This window comes from Odocoileus virginianus, chromosome 17 (assembly GCF_023699985.2).
Source record: "Odocoileus virginianus isolate 20LAN1187 ecotype Illinois chromosome 17, Ovbor_1.2, whole genome shotgun sequence".
NCBI classification, from domain to species: Eukaryota; Metazoa; Chordata; class Mammalia; order Artiodactyla; family Cervidae; genus Odocoileus; species Odocoileus virginianus.
The window spans coordinates 5,476,398-5,483,594 of NC_069690.1; the positions used below are offsets into that span (position 1 = coordinate 5,476,398).

Below are 7,197 nucleotides of genomic sequence, written 5' to 3' on the forward strand. Positions count from 1 at the left end.
ATTATTTAATTCCATACGCAAAAATAAGTCCAAAATGGATTAAAGACCTAAATGTTAGACCGGACACTATAAAACTCTTAAGGGGAAACATAGGCAGAACATTCTCTGACACAAGTCACAGCAACATCTTTTCTAATCCATCTCCCAGAGTAATGAAAATAAAATAAAAAAAAGAAACAAACGGAATCTACTTAAACTCAAAAACTTTTGCACAGCAAAGGAAAAATAACCAAAATGAAGAGACAACCCTCAGATTAGGAGAAAATATTTGCAAATGATGTGACTGATAAAGGATTAGTCTCCAAAACTTACAGATTATGATACTTAAAAGAATCAAAGCAAGCAACCCACTCAAAGAATGGGCAGAAGGCCCAAATAGACATTTCTCTAAAGAGAACTTACAGATGGCCAATTGGCACATGAAAAAATGTTCAAAATAGCTTAATTATTAGAGAAATGCAAATCAAATCTACAATGAGATATCGCCTCAGACTTGTCAGAATGGCTATCATCAAAAAATCTACAAACAACAAATGATGGAGAGGGTGTGGGAGAAGGGAACCCTCCTGCACTGTTGGTGGGAATGTAAATTAGTACAGCCACTATGGAGAACAGTATGGAAATTCCTTATAAAGCTAAAAATAGAGCTACCATATGATCCTGCAATCCCACTCCTGGACATATATCCAGAGAAAAGCATGGCCTGAAAATATACATGCACCCCAATGCTCATTGAAGCACTGTTTACAATAGCCAAGACATGGAAACAACATAAATGTTGTTTAAGGAATGTTTGATAACATGCCTTATAAATATATACCACAACTTCTTTTACACACACACACACACACACACACACACACACACACACACACACATGTAAATACATGCAATACAGTATTACTCAGCCATTAGAAATAATGAAATAAAGCCATTTACAGTGACATGAATGGACTTAGAGGGTGTCATGCTGAGTGAAGTAATAAAGATGATGATAACAACATCACTACTAACATTTATTGAGTTCTCACCATGTGCTGGGCACCATGGGAGCACTTTCCAAGGATCGTTTCATTTCATCCTCACATCAACCATGTGAAGAAGGCTCTAGTACTTCCCTCATGTTAGAAAGAGGGAAAGTGATTACTCAGAGATAAGTCATTAATCAAAGACAACAAATGAATGAACCAAGACCTGAGCCCAATCATTTTGTCACGGTTGCTATATATAACATTAACAATAGCAGCTATGTATACTACTAACAATAACAGCTATACCTGCACATACATTGTATGGGTTCTTGCAGGGAGCCGGCCTGAATGTACAGGCCCCTTACGGCCCTAAGAGAGAACAAAGGGTCTCTCTTTGTCCTGCCACCCCTTCTTGTTAAAGTATAGACTGGCATTTGTCCCCTTCAGGGAAAAAACACCCCGGTGACCTTTCGCCTGTTTTCTTGGTGCTGATAAACTCGTCCTGCTTGAAGCCTGTTTACTATCTAGTTAATGTTCTATTGATCTTAATCATGTTGGGCGCTAGGGTAATGCTTTACTGATCTTAAGTGGAGGAATTTAAAACATCTGTGCCTGTAGCTCTGCACATATGCAAACCTTTGATCTATTAGTAACTCCTGTTAGCATATATATAGGTGTGGTATTCTTCAATAAAGTTGGCAGAGTCAGACGCAAGCTGACTCCGTCCCTCTCAACCCCGTCTTTCTGAGTCTTATGTCCTAGGTACTCTGGTAATTGCGTTCTCGACCAGTTCGTTTGCCGGCAAACTCCGGCAAGTGGCGCCCGCACAGGGACGTGGACGGATTCCAGCGTACAGCCACCCGAAGACCAAAGGTTCTCCCGCGGGAGTTATTTGCGAGTTCAGGCATTGTGGATGATTGCGGGTGGAGAGGGTATAGTTGAGAGTAAAACTCATGGGGCAAAATAGTAGTAGATAGTTCTTTGTTTCTATGTTAAAAATTATGTTAAAAGCTAGAGGAGTTTTTGGTGTCTAAACAGAAACTGGAAAGATTTCTTGCTTTCATAGAGAAAACTTGTCCTTGGTTCCCAGAGGAAGGAACTGTTAACTTGGAAACTTGGGCAAAGGTGGGAGAACAAATTCAAACTGCTTATACTCTCCATGGGCCAGATGGGGTTCCTCTTGATGCTTATTCCCTATGGACTCTGTTTGAACCCAGAACACGAAAGCAAGAAACTTGAAACAGCTTTGAAACTTATAACACCCAAATGTTCAAATACTCCCCAGAGGGTAGCAGAGCACATATATGACTCCCCAATAATTCCAGGTCCTAGAAAAAATGATGAGACTATTGTTCTCGAGCAAGATTCTGATTCAGAACTCTCCCCTGAAGACCCAGATGATTTAGAAGAGCAGGCTTTTGAGTATGAGGGTTTAACAGATTATATAAGAGTTTGTGCTGACATTGGCTCTTCCTATCTTCAGGAATTGTCTATGGCTGCTGCTATCCAGGGAAAAACTGTCAAGGAAGTTCTATATCAACAGACTAAGAACAAGGGTAGTGTGAAAAAGGGAGGGCCCCCCAGCAGTTGCTTTTCATATGGACAACTGGGACATCGTATGGCCCAATGTCCTAAGAAAAATAATTTAGATAGTACAAAGAATCCTGATGTTTGCCCCAGATGCAAAAAAGGAAAACATTGGGCCAGGGACTGTAGATCAAAAATGGATATAGAAGGCAAACCTCTTCCTCCACAGTCAGGAAACTGGGTGACGGGCCAGCCTCAGGCCCCAGAACAATGTTGTGGGGCACTTCAGACCGAGCCTCAGCCAAATCTAATCCACTCGGCATTAAAAGCCTTTTCGGAACTACCCCAGGCAGCACAGGATTGGACTTGTGTGCCACCACCCGCACAATATTAACGCCTGATATGGGAATGCAAGCCATTCCAACTGGAGTTTTCGGGCCGTTACTAAAAGGAACTGTAGGACTAATTATTGGTAGAAGTAGTTGGACTATGAAAGGGGTGATTGACACAGACTACACGGGGGAACTTAGAATTATGGCCCATGCACCTTCAAATATAATTAACATTTCCACCAATCAATGAATAGCACAACTGGTTTTGCTACCTCTTCATTTAGAGGGGAAAACTGCTTCTAAACGAGAATGAAAGACTGATGGTTTTGGCTCTTCTGATGTATATTGGGTACAGTCCATTTCTGCTGAGCATCCCAAACTAGATCTTTTTATTGAAAATGAAAAGTTTACAGGGATCTTAGATACTGGTGCAGATGTGTCAGTTATAGCTGAAGAGCATTGGCCTCAGCATTGGCCCAAACAGGAGGCCTTTTCCACATTACAGGGAATAGGACAATCTCAAAATCCACAGACACGATACTTCTACATCCTAACGATTGTCATCACTTTGCTTTTAGTATTCCCTCCACAAATTTTAAACAGCCTGCACGAAGATATCATTGGAAAGTCCTTCCAAAGGAAGACGTCTTTCCAGAGAAATGCTGGGGGCTGATCCTACTTACATTTATGTGCCTTATACTAAAGAACAGCGGGAATGGCTTTTTCAGTTTAATGATTCATGGGCTTTGGCTTTTGATTCTTTTACAAGACAGATTATCAATCATTTACCTCCTGACAAAGTTTTATCCAAAATGCACTGACTGTTTTTACTGATGGATCTTCTAATGGAATTGCTGCTTTTGTGGTTAATAATACTTCTTTTTCCTGGCAGACTGGATATACCTTTGCTCAAGAAGTCGAACTTTCAGCAGTTCACAAAGTCTATTCTCAATATCTCTTATAGCCTTTTAATTTGTTTACGGATAGTAAATATATTGTTCATGCCTTAAAACTGTTCCTTTCATTTCCACTACTAATTCTAATATTCAGTATTTACTGCGCTCAATTCAATCTCTTCTTCAGTAGCGTGCCTTACCTTTCTTTTTTGGGCATTTATGCACCCATACCGGGCTTCCTGGACCTTTATCTATGGGAAATCAAATAGCCGATTCTCATACTCGAGTCCTTCTTTCGCAGGTAGATGCAGCACAACAATCACATGCCTTACATCATCAAAATAGCAATGCCCTTCGTCTGCAATTTCAAATCCCTCGAGAAACTGCCCGACAAATTGTTAAATCTTGTTCTGTTTGTCCTCAATTTCTTTCAGTCCCTCATCTAGGTGTATAAAGAAGGACACTCAGCTGCCCAGAGATTTGGGAACCCTCAAATCTCTAGTAAGAAACCAATGGTATTATGGAAAGACCCATTAGACAATTCATGGCATGGTCCGGATCCAGTATTAATTTGGGGGAGGGGTTATGTATGTGTTTTTCCACAGGATGCCAAAACACCGCGCTGGCTCCCGGAAAGGCTGGTACGCCAGACGGAGAAGATCACTGAACCAGGAAATGAGTCGGCTGTCTCTACAGCAGAGAAATGCATTCCTGACAGCTCAGCAGATGCATGAGTTCATCTTACAAGCAAGAAGGATAGCCACTGACACTGCTCAACCCCGATCTGCTCTGGCCTATATTGTTCTTACATTAACATGTGCAGTAATTAATCAAGTTTTCCCCCAGTGCTCCTGATCGATTTGAAGGTGATTATCATCAAGTTTGGGGTGAATATTTCTGGATGACCCCTGAAAAAGGACAGCTACTGACCCCTGCCGACATTTGCTGGGAGCAAAAGACTCATATACCCACATTTGAAGGCTGAACACTCCCAGGAAACCTGATGAAACATATGGGACTGTTACTTACGTACAAATGTAAAATTGTGATAGATGTGATGTTTGATACTAATAAGTCCTTTGTGTGGCCTGGGTCAGACTGGAACAATAATCCTGGTATAAGATGAATAACTCCTAACAATACCCGATGGGTTTGTGGAATTGTTGATTTCTCATTTACAGGCACAACGGGTTCCCCTGAGGGAGATATAATTGCCAATAGTTTAAAGAAAAGGGGGAGCTGCAGGGAGCCGGCCTGAACGTACAGGCCCCTTACGGCCCTAAGAGAGAACAAAGGGTCTCTCTTTGTCCTTTCACCCCTTCTTGTTAAAGTATAGACTGGCATTTGTCCCCTTCAGGGAAAAAACACCCCGGTGACCTTTCGCCTGTTTTCCTGGTGCTGATAAACTCGTCCTGCTTGAAGCCTGTTTTCTATCTAGTTAATGTTCTATTGATCTTAATCATGTTGGGCGCTAGGGTAATGCTTTACTGATCTTAAGTGGAGGAATTTAAAACATCTGTGCCTGTAGCTCTGCACATATGCAAACCTTTGATCTATTAGTAACTCCTGTTAGCATATATATAGGTGTGGTATTCTTCAATAAAGTTGGCAGAGTCAGATGCAAGCTGACTCCGTCCCTCTCAACCCCATCTTTCTAAGTCTTTCTAAGTCTTATTTTTCTTAGGTACTCTGGTAATTGCGTTCTCGACCAGTTTGTTTGCCGGCAGGCTCCGGCAGGTTCTGGATTGGATTCTTTCCTTCCCTGGCTGTTGAGCCTGAGCACCAAGAGAGGAGTGAGACAGCAATTTCAGAAAAGTAAGTCAGACTGCCAACCTTGCCAACAGAGCTCGCTAAACCAAAGTCACAGTTCTCAACCCTAACCTCTGTGTTCTAAGGGTGACATAGGTAAACTGCAGACAGACATTGGGGTGAATGATGGAGTTATTGAGATGCAACTTCACCTAGTCTGGAGGTCAGGCTGTCCAGGGCAGTTATTCATGTCAGGAAGTCCTTCTTATCCCATCTGATTGTGACTCAACTGAAGGGGACATATGGGTACCTGGCCCAACTTTTGAAGGTTCAGAACCCTGTCACTGAGGTGTGAGAAGGACCCTTTGGTTCTGACATCCCTTCTGGAAGATTGCCAGTGATGTGCCCTCTGCAGTCTTGGGAATTGTCACCTTGCCCCATGAGAGCAGTGGAAACTCCTTGCAGAATGTTTGAGTCAGAGTCATGCCGGGCAAGACATGGAGGGAAACAGAAGGAAAGGCAGATTGAAGATTAGCTTTATATCCAGTTATTAAGATACTAACAGAAGCAGGGCTGCTTTCTGTGGGTTAATTATTTGTAATACATTTCCCTTTCCCTTCTCATTAAAAAGAGACAAATTTTAAACACTGTTATAGAAACACTAGAAAGAGTTTAACACAGAAAATATACACATTCTGTTTTGGTTCTTTATGATCCTTGCTAATCTTCACTCATATACTGTCCATTTTTATGTGACTGCCATCATAGACTAGAAAAGTGGAAGGTGAAAGTGAAAGGGAAGGTCTCTCAGTCATGTCTCTTTGAGACTGCATGGACTATACAGTATGGGATTCTCCAGGCCAGAATACTGGAGTGGGTAGCCTATTCCTTCTCCAGGCAGTCTTCCCAACCCAGGGATCGAACCAGAGTCTCCTGCATTGCAGGCAGATTCTTTACCAACTAAGCTATGAGGGAAGCCCCAAGGGGGGAACTGGCTGCATGGGCTAGGAATGGAACCCAGGCCTCCCCCGTGGCAGGTGAGAATTCTACCACTGAACCACCCATGCTTCGCATAGACTAGAGTCAGTGGGAATGGCAAGCCATTCCAGTATTCTTGCCTCGAGAATTCCATGGACACATGAAACTGGTGGGGCTACAGTCCATGGGGTTGCAAAGAGTCAGACATGATCGAGTGACTAACATGCTCGTGCATGCACACACACACACACACACACACGTGTTAGTCATTCAGTTGTGTCTGACTCTTTGCAACCCCATGGACTGTAGCCCCACCAGTTTCCTGTGTCCATGGAATTCTCCAGGCAAGAATACTGGAGTGGCTTGCCATTCCATTCTTTAGGGAATCTTCCCAACCCAGGGATCAAACCCAGGTGTCCTGCATTGAAGGTAGATTCTTTACTGTCTAAGCCACTCTTTTTGCCATCTTTTTTTCTCTACTGACCTCTCTGATGCTTGCATCTCCATGCTTGAGTGGAAGCTTATTCATATCCATTCCAAGGGATGCAGAAGCATGACAATCCAGGAAAGAGTAAAATTTTCTATTCTGCCACATAGTCATGACTCCAATGAAAAATAAGACAGCTGTTAGTAAGAAGATGGGAGAAAGAAAAGAAGGGGGGAAAACAGGTTTTTAAAAGGAGTCTTCGTTCTAGTTATTTTCAAGTTAGGAAAACTGACGGTGAGGACACTCACCAACAAGCT

General features: G+C 42.4%; 1 non-coding gene across 1 annotated transcript; it reads right to left on the bottom strand.

Annotated features, from left to right (window-relative positions):
- Positions 1-6,471: 6,471 nt before the first annotated feature.
- Positions 6,472-6,542, bottom strand: TRNAG-GCC (transfer RNA glycine (anticodon GCC)). Its single transcript has one exon. It is a non-coding gene; the product is annotated as a tRNA-Gly (tRNA).
- Between the last annotated feature and the right edge of the window lie 655 nt (positions 6,543-7,197).